The 16,413-nt window shown below is 27.3% G+C and overlaps 1 long non-coding RNA gene across 1 annotated transcript; it reads right to left on the minus strand.

The window, feature by feature from the left end:
* Window positions 1-1,755: 1,755 nt before the first annotated feature.
* LOC129960031 (uncharacterized) lies at window positions 1,756-12,013 on the minus strand. The gene is made up of 9 exons (XR_008783504.1): window positions 11,875-12,013; window positions 10,685-10,755; window positions 8,958-9,028; window positions 8,092-8,162; window positions 6,385-6,455; window positions 5,520-5,590; window positions 4,678-4,748; window positions 3,836-3,906; window positions 1,756-2,172 (listed from the first exon to the last, which is right to left on the minus strand). It is a non-coding gene; the product is annotated as an uncharacterized LOC129960031 (long non-coding RNA).
* Window positions 12,014-16,413: the final 4,400 nt, after the last annotated feature.

The following is a 16,413-nucleotide window of genomic DNA, read 5'->3' on the forward strand; positions in this document are numbered from 1 at the left end:
GATTATAATTTTCTATGACTGTAATAAAAAATTGATGTATTTTTTAGAATAGAATTTCTTTATTTTAAATTTCTTTTCACAATTTGATTTTTAGTTTAGAGTTGGAAAACTTTATGAATTAATGAATCAAATAGTTGCAATACTTGCAAAAATTCTTCGTCTATTTAACGATGTATTTTAAAGGAAAATGAAAAGTTTGCTAGTTTTAAAGTAAAAACATTTTTCTTATGTTTAGGCATCAAAATTCAGTTCTAATGCCAATGCATTTCCTCATGGTATCTATCTGCCAAATAGTCTTGCAAACAGCTAATATGTTTAGCAAATTTAAACTAATCAGAGGATCTAAACTAAGAGTACCAATACCACAATCTTGACCACACAAGGGATTCATTTGCAAGAATGTTTGAGAATATGTGATTTGTTAAACATGAGAAAAAGCATTTAATTTAAATATTTGCAAACAGATTGTGCAAATTTACTTCTATTCCAAGATATCCAAAAGTACAATTCACATAACAAAACAATAGAATTTTTAGATTATAATAAATGATTATGATATCGCAAAATAAACATAACCACAAAAGGACAAATTAGTTGTGTTTTATTGGAAAATACTTCCAATGCATTAAACTATCGTCCATAAGATTATGAAGATAATGTTAGAAGGATTATGAAGGTAATATTAGAATGATGAGATCAATTTTGATAACTGATGATAGAACCCTTTGCAATTTATATGCTACTTTTGAAATGTAGACATATTTTTTATTGAATTTAGAAACATCAGTAAATATTATTTGAAAAGATTTCTGAATAGGATTCTACTATCGATTTTACTGAATCAGTTGAGCATTTATTTACTTTTGCTGGAAATGGAAAAAAAAAAAACATTTTGAAAAATGTTCAAACGATGAAGATCTACAATATACTTTTGGAATCATAGAAAATATTTTAATTATTCTATTGTTATTTTGATAGTACAATTATATATTTACAGAGGTTGAACAAAATAATGTGAGCATCCATGAAAAGAGATTTTTTTTTTTTTTTTTTTTATTAATAGGCCACTGGTCCTCCTTTTGCATGAATTATAGCTTGTATCCGACATGGAATTGTCAAATACAAATCACACAACGTTCAGAGGGATACGTTCTCACTCAAATTGCAAAAAAGTTTCTAATCCAGAAAGTGTCCTTGAAGAGGGGAATCTACTACATTTTACCACTATGCATTCAAAATATATTCAGTATGCAGAAAAAAATATATTTCTGATAATATCACTAAGCATATTTCTATAGAACATGAAAAATTTCATATCTCTTTCTCTAAAACAGTACAATTAAAAATAATTACTGAATAAAATAATTTCATTCAATTTATTATAACTCGCATCTCAATAGTTAAGATGATTATTTTTAAAAAATCTCAAATTTAAATAACATATTCAGTGTATTACTAATTTAGACTGTTTTAGTATAGTATTACATTTAATTTGAAATTCAATTTGAAACATATCCACAAGAATGTTACTTTATTTATATCTTAAAATTTCAAGTTATATAAACAAAACAATTGGAAATAAAACATGTTTCATACTAACGAATTCTTTCTTTTTTTTATATTATCAGCCTTATGTCAAAAGAATTTCATGACTGCACATGATAAAAAACATACAAAGAATTAATGATTACACTGATGATAAAAACACGATAATAGCTCATTGAAAATTCAATAGCATTTCAACGAAACAACGTATACAAAACAGATATTTTTATTTCACTTAAAAAAAGTTTTTTATCTGTATAAATAATTATTTCCTTATTTCACTCCATAATCAACTACTTGAAATTCAAAACTTAAAAAAAACTGTGATTTAAAAAACGTGTAACTATTCTTTACAATCTGAACGCATAATGTAGAACAGGCTGTCTAAGCGAGAAGATGGACCTCATTGAACGATCCATTCACTACCCTTTGATGTCGGAGCATTTTATAGGGAAACCCTGGTCACTTCAGGGACAGTAGGTCAATACGGTGAAATCAGTCCACGATAGATTTCACTGCCAGAGAAAAAACTGTAGAGTGGAAGAATTGAATCCATTTTTAGGGGACGATCAGAGGTCTTAAAGTTACATAGGCTCATAGATCTTGCTACAGTCTGGTCCACCTGAACTGAAAAATTGATAAGCACAATTATAAATCAAAAGCTGCATCAAACAAAATATAATAAATACTAAAATTTTTTAAATTCTTACTGAATTATAAGATTCTTTAAAACCAATTAATAATATTACAAAGAGCAATTAAATGCCTTAAAAATGAAGTATTTCAATAATTAGTCACAGAGATGAGCTTCGTATTCTAAAGGTTCTAATATTTATGGAGAGGATTAATACTGTTTTATTACGACCACTTTTCTGTGTAAATAGTGAAAATTCGAAACATCTATTTCAAAGAATATCTTTTCTCAAAATGTTTTGACAGTGAAATGTTTACTATAAACCTTCCACAGTGGCTTTCAAACTTTAATTCATCTTTTGTAGACTATGAATTATCAGAAGTGTTGTCAAGGCCACATTGAACCCTCTAGGGACCCTTAAGCAATATAAGTTTAGGGATTCCGTTCCGCAAACCAGATTTTTAAAAAATTATTGATTTTAATTTAATCAATACATTAACAGTTTTAAGTAACAAATATTAACAAAGAGAAATATCAAAACATTAAATTGAGGATCACTTGCAAGAGATGTCTTTGATACAGGATGATTATAATTAAATTTACACTTTGAAAAGGAAGTAAAAAAAAAGAAGAAAAAAAAGCTATTCTGGTCAGAATGACAAAGACAAAATGTATTTTAGGCTGCACTGCATCTACATTTCTCTAATATTATCAGAAAGGTATAATTTTTCTCATACAGGATGGAATTTTTATTTATCGAAGGATAAATGGAATTCTTAAGGTCCTATGAAATCACAAAAAATTTCATTAATAAAAATCATAGCATTTCAAAGTAATGCTTTTTAAAAAGCTCTTAATACATTAATAAATTTTCTTGTGTGTTGTAAGATGTGCAAAGTTACATAGATTTTATTTCTTAAATTTAATAAAAAAGTGTGATAAACTCCAAAAGAGGAAGGTAATCATAATACGAAAAATACTGAACTACTTTTAAGTCCTGAACTAGTTTTGGAAATAAGGATTAACTATTAAGATTATCAGAGAGAAAGCAGATTTCATTTTGCATTGACATCAGTTTGCAACAGAGATTTTACATATAATTAGAAATCAAATGTAATAACAACTGAGCATGCTTTTCTGGATATGCCAAAAAATACATTTTCCAACACCGTATACCCAAAACCACCAATATTTTCGGTTTTTAATTTTAATCAAAGGCTGAGAAAAGAATATAGTGGAATGAGAACATAATCAGTCTTAAAAACACACAGAATTGTTGGAATATTTCAAATCAAAAGAAATAGTCTGAGAAGTATTTTCTTTAAAACAAACATTTCAACAGAACGGTACAATTAGAAGTAAAATATTAAAATAAAAATAATGACATCTAATATTCTCTTGTAGCAGCATCAAGCATAAAGAATGAAAAATACATGTAGAAGGTGGCAAGAAACAAAAAACATTGATTTCATGAAAAAAAGTTCATAACTTGTAGTATCCAGACACACTTCTCCAATTCAAGAACAAAGGTCCAATTTATAATTCATGTCCCTTTTTGTTATCCCTTACATTAAGACACATTTAAATATGAACACAAAGTGGTAATTGAATTTAAAAAAACTTGAAAATATGAAAGAAAAACATAAATATACATACCTAATAAATGTCAAGATCAGTTTAGCTCCTTCTTTGCATTTCAACTAAGCCACATTCATAACTTTTTATACCTATAAAAGGAAATACAAAAAATGTTTCCATTCAACATGCAGTATTGTTAAAGAAATATAAAACAGAAATACATTAGGCCATAAACAATTATTTTTAAATATTCATAGAATTAAATATTTACACATCAAACCCCAGTCTCAGTATTTGCAAATACAAATTAATTACTAAGTCTATCAGAGAGAAAGCAGATTTCATTCTGCATTGACATCAGTTTGCAACAGAGATTTTACATATAATTAGAAATCAAATGTAATAACAACTGAGCATGCTTTTAGGGATATGCCAAAAAAATACATTTTCCAACACCGTATACCCAAAACCACCAATATTTTCGGTTTTTAATTTTAATAAAAGGCTGAGAAAAGAATATAGTGGAATAAGAACATAATCAGTCTTAAAAACACACAGAATTGTTGGAATATTTCAAATCAAAAGAAATAGTCTGAGAAGTATTTTCTTTAATACAAACATGTCAACAGAACGGTACAATTAGAAGTAAAATATTAAAATAAAAATAATGACATCTAATATTCTCTTGTAGCAGCATCAAGCATAAAGAATGAAAAATACATATAGAAGGTGGCAAGAAACAAAAAACATTGATTTCATGAAAAAAAGTTCATAACTTGTTGTATCCAGACACACTTCTCCAATTCAAGAACAAAGGTCCAATTTATAATTCATGTCCTTTTTTTATCCCTTACATTAGAACACATTTAAATATGAACACAAAGTGGTAATTGAATTAAAAAAAACATAAATATACACACCTAATAAATGTCAAGATTAGTTTAGCTCCTTCCTTGCATTTCAACTAAGCCACATTCATAACTTTTCATACCTATAAAAGGAAATACAAAAAAATGTTTCAATTCAACATGCAGTATTGTTAAAGAAATATAAAACAGATATACATTAGGCAATAAATAATTATTTTTAAAAATTCATAGAATTAAATATTTACACATCAAACCCCAGTCTCAGTATTTGCAAATACAAATTAATTATTAAGTTTATCAGAGAGAAAGCAGATTTCATTCTGCATTGACATCAGTTTGCAACAGAGATTTTGCATATAATTAGAAATCAAATGTAATAACAACTGAGCATGCTTTTCGGGATATGCCAAAAAATACATTTTCCAACACCGTATACCCAAAACCACCAATATTTTCGGTTTTTAATTTTAATCAAAGGCTGAGAAAAGAATAAAGTGGAATGAGAACATAATCAGTCTTAAAAACACACAGAATTGTTGGAATATATCAAATCAAAAGAAATAGTCTGAGAAGTATTTTCTTTAATACAAACATTTCAACAGAACGGTACAATTTGAAGTAAAATATTAAAAAAAAAATAATGACATCTAATATTCTCTTGAAGCAGCATCAAGCATAAAGAATGAAAAATACATATAGAAGGTGGCAAGAAACAAAAAACATTGATTTCATGAAAAAAAGTTCATAACTTGTTGTATCCAGACACACTTCTCCAATTCAAGAACAAAGGTGGAATTTATAATTCATATCCTTTTTTTATCCCTTACATTAGAACACATTTAAATATGAACACAAAGTGGTAATTGAATTAAAAAAAACATAAATATACACACCTAATAAATGTCAAGATTAGTTTAGCTCCTTCCTTGCATTTCAACTAAGTCCCATTCATAACTTTTCATACCTATAAAAGGAAATACAAAAAAATGTTTCAATTCAACATGCAGTATTGTTAAAGAAATATAAAACAGATATACATTAGGCCATAAATAATTATTTTTAAAAATTCATAGAATTAAATATTTACACATCAAACCCCAGTCTCAGTATTTGCAAATACAAATTAATTATTAAGTTTATCAGAGAGAAAGCAGATTTCATTCTGCATTGACATCAGTTTGCAAAAGAGATTTTACATATAATTAGAAATCAAATGTAATAACAACTGAGCATGCTTTTCTGGATATGCCAAAAAATACATTTTCCAACACCGTATACCCAAAACCACCAATATTTTCGGTTTTTAATTTTAATCAAAGGCTGAGAAAAGAATATAGTGGAATGAGAACATAATCAGTCTTAAAAACACACAGAATTGTTGGAATATTTCAAATCAAAAGAAATAGTCTGAGAAGTATTTTCTTTAATAGAAACATTTCAACAGAACGGTACAATTAGAAGTAAAATATTAAAATAAAAATAATGACATCTAATATTCTCTTGTAGCAGCATCAAGCATAAAGAATGAAAAATACATGTAGAAGGTGGCAAGAAACAAAAAACATTGATTTCATGAAAAAAAGTTCATAACTTGTAGTATCGAGACACACTTCTACAATTCAAGAACAAAGGTCCAATTTATAATTCATGTCCCTTTTTGTTATCCCTTACATTAGAACACATTTAAATATGAACACAAAGTGGTAATTGAATTAAAAAAAACTTGAAAATATGAAAGAAAAACATAAATATACACACCTAATAAATGTCAAGATTAGTTTAGCTCCTTCCTTGCATTTCAACTAAGCCACATTCATAACTTTTCATACCTATAAAAGGAAATACAAAAAATGTTTCGATTCAACATGCAGTATTGTTAAAGAAATATAAAACAGAAATACATTAGGCCATAAATAATTATTTTTAAAAATTCTTAGAATTAAATATTTACACATCAAACCCCAGTCTCAGTATTTGCAAATACAAATTAATTATTAAGTTTATCAGAGAGAAAGCAGATTTCATTCTGCATTGACATCAGTTTGCATTAGAGATTTTACATATAATTAGAAATCAAATGTAATAACAACTGAGCATGCTTTTTAGGATATGCCAAAAAATACATTTTCCAACACCGTATACCCAAAACCACCAATATTTTCGGTTTTTAATTTTAATAAAAGGCTGAGAAAAGAATATAGTGGAATGAGAACATAATCAGTCTTAAAGACACACAGAATTGTTGGAATATTTTAAATCAAAAGAAATAGTCTGAGAAGTATTTTCTTTAATACAAACATTTCAACAGAACGGTACAATTAGAAGTAAAATATTAAAATAAAAATAATGAGATCTAATATTCTCTTGTAGCAGCATAAAGCATAAAGAATGAAAAATACATATAGAAGGTGGCAAGAAACAAAAAACATTGATTTCATGAAAAAAAGTTCATAACTTGTTGTATCCAGACACACTTCTCCAATTCAAGAACAAAGGTCCAATTTATAATTCATGTCCCTTTTTTTATCCCTTACATTAGAACACATTTAAATATGAACACAAAGTGGTAATTGAATTTAAAAAAACTTGAAAATATGAAAGAAAAACATAAATATACACACCTAATAAATGTCAAGATTAGTTTAGCTCCTTCCTTGCATTTCAACTAAGCCCCATTCATAACTTTTCATACCTATAAAAGGAAATACAAAAAATGTTTCAATTCAACATGCAGTAGTATTGTTAAAGGAATATAAAACACAAATACATTAGGCCATAACTAATTATTTTTAAATATTCATAGAATTAAATATTTACACATCAAACCCCAGTCTCAGTTTTTGAAAATACAGATTAATTATTAAGTTTATAAGAGAGAAAGAAGATTTCCTTCTGCATTGACATCAGTATGCAACAGAGATTTTACATATAATTAGAAATCAAATGTAATAACAACTGAGCATGCTTTTCTGGATATGCCAAAACATACATTTTCCAACACCGTATACCCAAAACCACCAATATTTTCGGTTTTTAATTTTAATAAAAGGCTGAGAAAAGAATATAGTGGAATGAGAACATAATCAGTCTTAAAAACACACAGAATTGTTGGAATATTTCAAATCAAAAGAAATAGTCTGAGAAGTATTTTCTTTAATACAAACATTTCAACAGAATGGTTTAATTAGAAGTAAAATATTAAAATAAAAATAATGAGATCTAATATTCTCTTGTAGCAGCATCAAGCATAAAGAATGAAAAATACATATAGAAGGTGGCAAAAAACAAAAAACATTGATTTCATGAAAAAAAGTTCATAACTTGTTGTATCCAGACACACTTCTCCAATTCAAGAACAAAGGTCCAATTTATAATTCATGTCCTTTTTTTATCCCTTACATAAGAACACATTTAAATATGAACACAAAGTGGTAATTGAATTAAAAAAAACATAAATATACACACCTAATAAATGTCAAGATTAGTTTAGCTCCTTTCTTGCATTTCAACTAAGTCCCTTTCATAACTTTTCATACCTATAAAAGGAAATACAAAAAATGTTTCAATTCAACATGCAGTAGTATTGTTAAAGGAATATAAAACACAAATACATTAGGCCATAACTAATTATTTTTAAATATTCATAGAATTAAATATTTACACATCAAACCCCAGTCTCAGTTTTTGAAAATACAGATTAATTATTAAGTTTATAAGAGAGAAAGAAGATTTCCTTCTGCATTGACATCAGTATGCAACAGAGATTTTACATATAATTAGAAATCAAATGTAATAACAACTGAGCATGTTTTTCTGGATATGCCAAAAAATACATTTTCCAACACCGTATACCCAAAACCACCAATATTTTCGGTTTTTAATTTTAATAAAAGGCTGAGAAAAGAATATAGTGGAATGAGAACATAATCAGTCTTAAAAACACACAGAATTGTTGGAATATTTCAAATCAAAAGAAATAGTCTGAGAAGTATTTTCTTTAATACAAACATTTCAACAGAATGGTTTAATTAGAAGTAAAATATTAAAATAAAAATAATGAGATCTAATATTCTATTGTAGCAGCATCAAGCTAAAGAATGAAAAATACATATAGAAGGTGGCAAGAAACAAAAAACATGGATTTCATAAAAAAACGTTCATAACTTGTTGTATCAAGACACATTTCTCCAATTCAAGAACAAAGGTCCAATTTATAATTCATGTTACTTTTTCTTTATTCCTTACATTCGAACACATTTAAATATGAACACAAAGTGGTAATTGAATTAAAAAAAAAAGAAAATATGAAAGAAAAACATAAATATACACACCTAATAAATGTCAAGATTAGTTTAGCTCCTTTCTTGCATTTCAACTAAGTCCCATTCATTACTTTTCATACCTATAAAAGGAAATGCAAAAAATGTTTCAATTCAACATGCAGTGTTGTTAAAGAAATATAAAACAGAAATACATTAGGCCATAAATAATTATTTTTAAATATTCATAGAATTAAATATTTACACATCAAACCCCACTCTCAGTTTTTGCAAATACAGATTAATTATTAAGTTTATAAGAGAGAAAGCAGATTTCATTCTGCATTGACATCAGTATGCAACAGAGATTTTACATATAATTAGAAATCAAATGTAATAACAACTGAGCATGCTTTTCTGGATATGCCAAAAAATACATTTTCCAACACCATATACCCAAAACAACCAATATTTTCAGTTTTTAAATTTAATAAAAGGCTGAGAAAAGAATATAGTGGAATGAGAACATAATCAGTCTTAAAAACACACAGAATTGTTCGAATATTTAAAATCAAAAGAAATAGTCTGAGAAGTATTTTCTTTAATACAAACATTTCAACAGAACGGTACAATTAGAAGTAAAATATTAAAATAAAAATAATGAGATCTAATATTCTCTTGTAGCAGCATAAAGCATAAAGAAAGAAAAATACATATAGAAGATGGCAAGAAACGAAAAACATTGATTTTAAGAAAAAAAGTTCATAACTTGTTGTATCCAGACACACTTCTCCAATTCAAGAACAAAGATCCAATTTATAATTCATGTCCCTTTTTTTTATCCCTTACATTAGAACACATTTAAATATGAACACAAAGTGGTAATTGAATTTAAAAAAACTTGAAAATATGAAAGAAAAACATAAATATACACACCTAATAAATGTCAAGATTAGTTTAGCTCCTTCCTTGCATTTCAACTAAGCCCCATTCATAACTTTTCATACCTACAAAAGGAAATACAAAAAATGTTTCAATTCAACATGCAGTATTGTTAAAGAAATATAAAAAAGAAATACATTAGGCCATAAATAATTTTTTTAAAAAATTCATAGAATTAAATATTTACACATCAAACCCCAGTCTCAGTATTTGCAAATACAAATTAATTATAAGTTTATCAGAGAGAAAGCAGATTTCATTCTGCATTGACATCAGTTTGCAACAGAGATTTTACATATAATTAGAAATCGAATGTAATAACAAGTGAGCATGCTTTTCGGAATATGCCAAAAAATACATTTTCCAACACCGTATACCCAAAACAACCAATATTTTCAGTTTTTAATTTTAATAAAAGGCTGAGAAAAGAATATAGTGGAATGAGAACATAATCAGTCTTAAAAACACACAGAATTGTGGGAATATTTAAAATCAAAAGAAATAGTCTGAGAAGTATTTTCTTTAATACAAACATTTCAACAGAACGGTACAATTAGAAGTAAAATATTAAAATAAAAATAATGAGATCTAATATTCTCTTGTAGCAGCATAAAGCATAAAGAAAGAAAAATACATATAGAAGATGGCAAGAAACGAAAAACATTGATTTCAAGAAAAAAAGTTCATAACTTATTGTATGCAGACACACTTCTCCAATTCAAGAACAAAGATCCAATTTATAATTCATGTCCCTTTTTTTTATCCCTTACATTAGAACACATTTAAATATGAACACAAAGTGGTAATTGAATTTAAAAAAACTTGAAAATATGAAAGAAAAACATAAATATACACACCTAATAAATGTCAAGATTAGTTTAGCTCCTTCCTTGCATTTAAACTAAGCCCCATTCATAACTTTTCATACCTATAAAAGGAAATACAAAAAATGTTTCAATTCAACATGCAGTAGTATTGTTAAAGGAATATAAAACACAAATACATTAGGCCATAAATAATTATTTTTAAATATTCATAGAATTAAATATTTACACATCAAACCCCAGTCTCAGTTTTTGAAAATACAGATTAATTATTAAGTTTATCAGAGAGAAAGCAGATTTCATTCTGCATTGCAACAGAGATTTTAGATATAATTAAAATTCAAATGTAATAACAACTAAGCATACTTTTCTTGATATGCCCCCCCCCCAAAAAAAAACTTTACATTTTGAAATATCTTATACAAACATAAAAAAATGAATGGTATATTCAGAGCGTAACATTATTAGCAATAAATAAATAAATAAAATTAAGAACAAAGTAAATAAAAGAAAAAAAAAAGTTCAATATGGTACAAAATCAAAAGTAAAAAAATTACTTTTTGCACCATTGCTTCTATGTTCTGAAATTATTGAAATTAAACAAAAACAATTGAAAAGAGAGAATGCACTGAATAAAAACTTTTAGATTAAAAAAAAAAAAAAAGGAAGGAAAAGGTATGACTCAATCAAGATTTTATAATAAGAAAATCCAAACCAGATACAATAGTGAAAACAAGCAGTCAGATTTTAAATCATTTAGCATTTTGACTGATATTTCGTTTAAAATCATAATTTTGACATTAAAATAACACATTATTCAAGAATTACAATTTTCCAAAGGAATTCCAAAAATTATCGTTAATTTTCTATTAAGTTATTTGCCTTTATATATGACTCCTTGAAAGGCTGGTCATCTACATGAAATGAATTAATAACTATTCACAAATCATGTTTACTATATTTTAACAAAAATAAAATTATATATATATATATATATATTGGTGAGCATTTAAAACTGACATCGGAAATGAAATGAAAAAATAGGGAAAATATGCATACGTTCATATGGCATTCTGAAATCAAAAAATTCTGTATTTGTATAACGTTTAAGAAAATGATCGAAACTTCGCTACGTTAATCAAAACTCAGTCCAATATCGAAAAACTCATATTTAAGTCCCCAACCTTAATGACAAACGATTGCCTTAATTTTGGCGAACTTACTGTATTTTGAAAGAAATATTAAGCAAATCCAATCTTAATATCACTGAGATATTACTAAGATAAAATTTATAACTGTCATAACTGCAACATGCCCATCTTAGCTAGAAATAAAAATAATTTAAAATTGTAATTGTATACAAGAAATGTTTTATTTTTTCAGTTCACTTCGCTATCTTGAAATGAATATATTTCACCACAAATGCTGGTTACATTTTTTTTTTTTTATTCATCCCTTTGCACCATATATACATTTGTTATAATTTACTTATTACTTCTTTAGTTCATCCTCTGAAAGTTGCTATTTCAAACTTCAAAATAAATTATTATTGCTTATAATCTTACAACTATGAAAATTAATAACTAAAATAGTTGCTTTTCCCCATATTTCACCATTTCAGGCAAACCATTGAGAATATGTGGGTATTCAGTTATTTCCTTATGCCCCGTTTAAATATTTAGAATCCCTTAAGGTAATGTAAGTTTCTTGGGCCTTTGTTCTGGCAAATTCGAACTTCCTGAAAAGTTAAAGATTAGAGCTTCCTAACTGAAATCTAGAGATGCATAATCCACGATTTTTTGAATAACAAATAATTTAGCTATTGTTATTTTTAAATATTGGATTGAAATATCTGCCATTTCAATCATATTATTAATTAAAATTTATTAATTATTATTAAATATGAAATTTATTAATTGTAATTAATACTTAATTTACTAATTTAAGTAACGTGTGATTGAATTAATTTATCTATTTCTGCTTACTTCTTAAATTTGATTTTTTTAAAACTATTTATTTAATTACTTTATTGGAGTAAACCATTTTATGAAAAAATTTGAATTAAATATATGTGTCATTTCTTTAATATGTTAACTTTGGTTCTCTATGCTACCAATAGATGGCGCCAGCAGTAAACAGAATATATGCAATCAAAATCATGTCACAAGCAATTAAAAATGATCTTTATGTAATTGTGCATTGCAAATGCAAATTTCGGAAAGTCAAGGTCACTCCCATGAAGTAGAGCGGTGTCTTCGCGCTGTCCAGTGAAGCCTCACACTTTCCAGTGCAGTCACCGCTCCGATAAATTTCAGTGATATGCAATTCAATGATACAATAATTCCAAGAATAACCGGTGCGTTCAATTCAGTGGGTAAGGGATTTTCCCTATGTATGATTAAACTCTTGTGCGAGAGCTTCCATTGGACAGATCGTATCGATTGTTACTTTCTATCGTGATCAAAGAACTGTAATCGAAATATCACCAGTAAGATCGTATTAAGGATTTGAATGACTCCCCTGTGTGAAAAGTATTGATCACCGGTAGTTGTGACTCTTTGATATTGTTTACGTAATAACCACTCGTAAAATATTCGTCATCCCAAGCTGAAATCAGGTAATTTTTTTTTATCTTAATTATTTGTGTGAGCAGTTTTATGTAGCAAATTCACATAATCTTACAAAACAATTTATTATTGATAATTAATATAATAATGATATTTAAGTTGATAGTCAATAAAAAGAGTTTGTTAAAATATTATTAAAAGGCAATATTATTATATTTAGATTGAAATTATTTTCATAATTTCAAATTAAATTTTGAAACCTTAAAATGAAAAATAATTTAAAATGCCCTCTTTGTTAAATAAATTTTAAATTATTTAAGGTGATTAAGGTTTCAATAAGCTCGAATAATCAATATTATCATGTACTAAGTGTTCCATTCTTCTTTCTAGTCAGGTGATAGTTATTGGCATTTACCATGATCTTTCGAGCAAGAAAAGATTTTATTTCGTTTTTTACACAGAAAACAATAAAAGGTATTGCTTAGAAAAAAAAAAAAAAAAAAAAAGGTGGCCCAAGTCACAAATATTCCTATTACTTTTGTTTGTAGATAACATTAAATAGTTATTTAGACCGTACGATATAATTTTCGATATTAATAAGTTCTGTATGGAGTGCGGTGTTCCTCAGGTATCGTTCTAATCAATTAATTACAGTTCAAAATTCTTAGATCCATATAAAAACCGACATAGGATAAATTCTACACAGGATGTCATTTTTACTAAATAAATACGAATCCGTTCCTGAATCGCGAAATTTTAATAATCCTATTCTGGTGAAATTGATAATAGTAATCTCTGTGTCTTATCTTTCTTTGGAGAATTTCTGATTAAAAGTTTATTGAAATTTCAAGAGGATGATCCTCTAAATTCAATTATTCAATCTAAAATTTGGGATGCCAAGACACCTGGTTTAAATGTTGAGACCACTGCGAAATAATTATTTCGCATTTTCATATACTATTTAGTACCATTTGTTTCAAGTTTGCTTTTGTTGTATGAAATTATATCAGTTTTGGCAAAAAAGAAATTAGAAAATTTTGCGATCCTTCTTGGTATTTGTACTTATAATTGAATAATCCCACATCTAGTGAGTTAAATATCGGTTTGAAATGAAATTAATGAAAAAGGCAATCATTATGAAATTCAATTAAAAATAATTTTTTTTCTGAACCAAACTATAGTCTGTGCAATTTCTGTAGGCGTTTCAAGAACACTCGTTTTCTCTACTATTCTCTCTTCTTTCTCCTTCTCCGTTGCCATGGTTTCGACAAAGCTTGTTTTTTTTTTTTCCCCCACGCCAGTACGTACGTTTCAGTAAGAACGTTCAGCTGGCAGAAAAGGAAAAAAAAAAAAAAAAAAAAAAGATTGACACTGTTAACTGCCTCTGCGTTTCGACGCAGACAACCAGTAACGAGGTAGAAAACGCGACCTTGAGCCGCCTACAGAAAATACATAGACTATAATAAAAGATGCATTGTATATAGAGAGAACTAATGCCTGAGGGGGACCCTTGAGAAAGTCTTCACGGCGGAATCATCATTTCTTTCTTTTTGAATTAAACGTAATATTTATTTCTAATCGGTTTGAATTAAGTGTTTTTTAAATCCGCAGTCATTGAATTCCAGGTGTATTTTTTTTATTAAGATTATATTAATTTATACATAGAAATTTTCACAGAGAAATTAATAGTTAAAACCTTGCTGCTTTGTGTAATGTGTCGTTTTTTGCAATATATATATATATATACATATATATATATATATTTTCTAGTTCAAAGGAATGCTACTCGAAAAAAGAAAAAGATTATTGATTACATTCTTTTTCCTTCATTATAATAAATATTCTGTTATTTAACTTTGTTTCTTTTCATCATTGTAATATTGTATTACTTTAAGTTGAAAATGTTTGATTTTTTTCACCATATTCAGATAATTGAGGATTTTAATTTTACCTAATATTGGACCCAACTGCAACATTCTAGACATCGATCGTGTAGTTGTCCCTGAATCTGTTGTGAAAATCCATGGACTGAGTCTATTCTCTATGGATGCCAGTTATTACGTTGAAATAAATTTTATACTGTCAGTCCTAGAATGTTGAGTTTTGGACTGATTATTCGTGCATTAGCATGAGAGTAATTTGAAAAATCAGCCAAAATATAACTTTAAATGATCCTGCTATTTAATTCGTTCTGTAAACACAGTTACTAGAAGGATGCTAGTGATTCGAAAAACGATGATTATATATATATACAGAATCAAAGTTGCAACTGACGACTAATTAAAGTGAGCAAGCAATCTTATGCATTATTAGTAAATTTCTTTGAGGTTATGATAATTGGATGATGTAATACTAGAAAAACAATTGAATGTGATATTTTTTATTCCTTGAATAAATATTTTAGAAACAAATATTTTCATAATTGGGCGATTAATCCCTCTAAAATTAAAAATGAGCATATCTCAGCAAATGTTGCATATAAAACATGAAACTGTGCGTGGATAGATGAATGAAAGAAACGTACTTATGTTCTAGAGTTAGCATTTAGGGAAATAAAATTCGTTTCAATTTTCGTAGGTCATCATTGAATATATATATATATATATATATGTGTATTCATTGGTCTTCCATAAAATTGCATTTGTTTGTGAGTATGTATATATATGTACGCACATGCAAATTTTACAAAAAATCAAAATGTTCAATTGCATTTAGAAAATTCGTCATTTAGAGGAATAAAAAAAATGAAATAGTTTATCAATTCTGACTCTTGTCTCGATAAATAAAAAATAGTAATAATAAAAAGGACTGGGTCGTTTGTAATTTTCAGTTCACAAACTCGATTCATGGATCTGATCTGCCGAGACTGCTTAATCGTATTACGCAATATTCAGCTTTAAAGAGACTCAAGGATTAAAAGTATTGAAGTTAAAAGTAAAGAATTATTTTAGAATGCTCTGTTTAGAAGAATGGAATTAAATATTTTGAAGATTCTTTGTCTGGATATGTTGCTGAATGCAACTCTCCAAAGACATTTTTATACTGACCCTTTATTTATTGAGGGGACTCAAATCTCCTCATTTTTCTCTTGGTATACAGCAATAATATAAATACTTTGAGACCCACTGGGTCATTATAGTCCAGTTTCACAAAGCTTTATCTTCAGTTCATGGATGGTGGCACATGTGTGCAGCA

Source organism: Argiope bruennichi, chromosome X2 (assembly GCF_947563725.1).
Source record: "Argiope bruennichi chromosome X2, qqArgBrue1.1, whole genome shotgun sequence".
Classification (NCBI taxonomy): domain Eukaryota; kingdom Metazoa; phylum Arthropoda; class Arachnida; order Araneae; family Araneidae; genus Argiope; species Argiope bruennichi.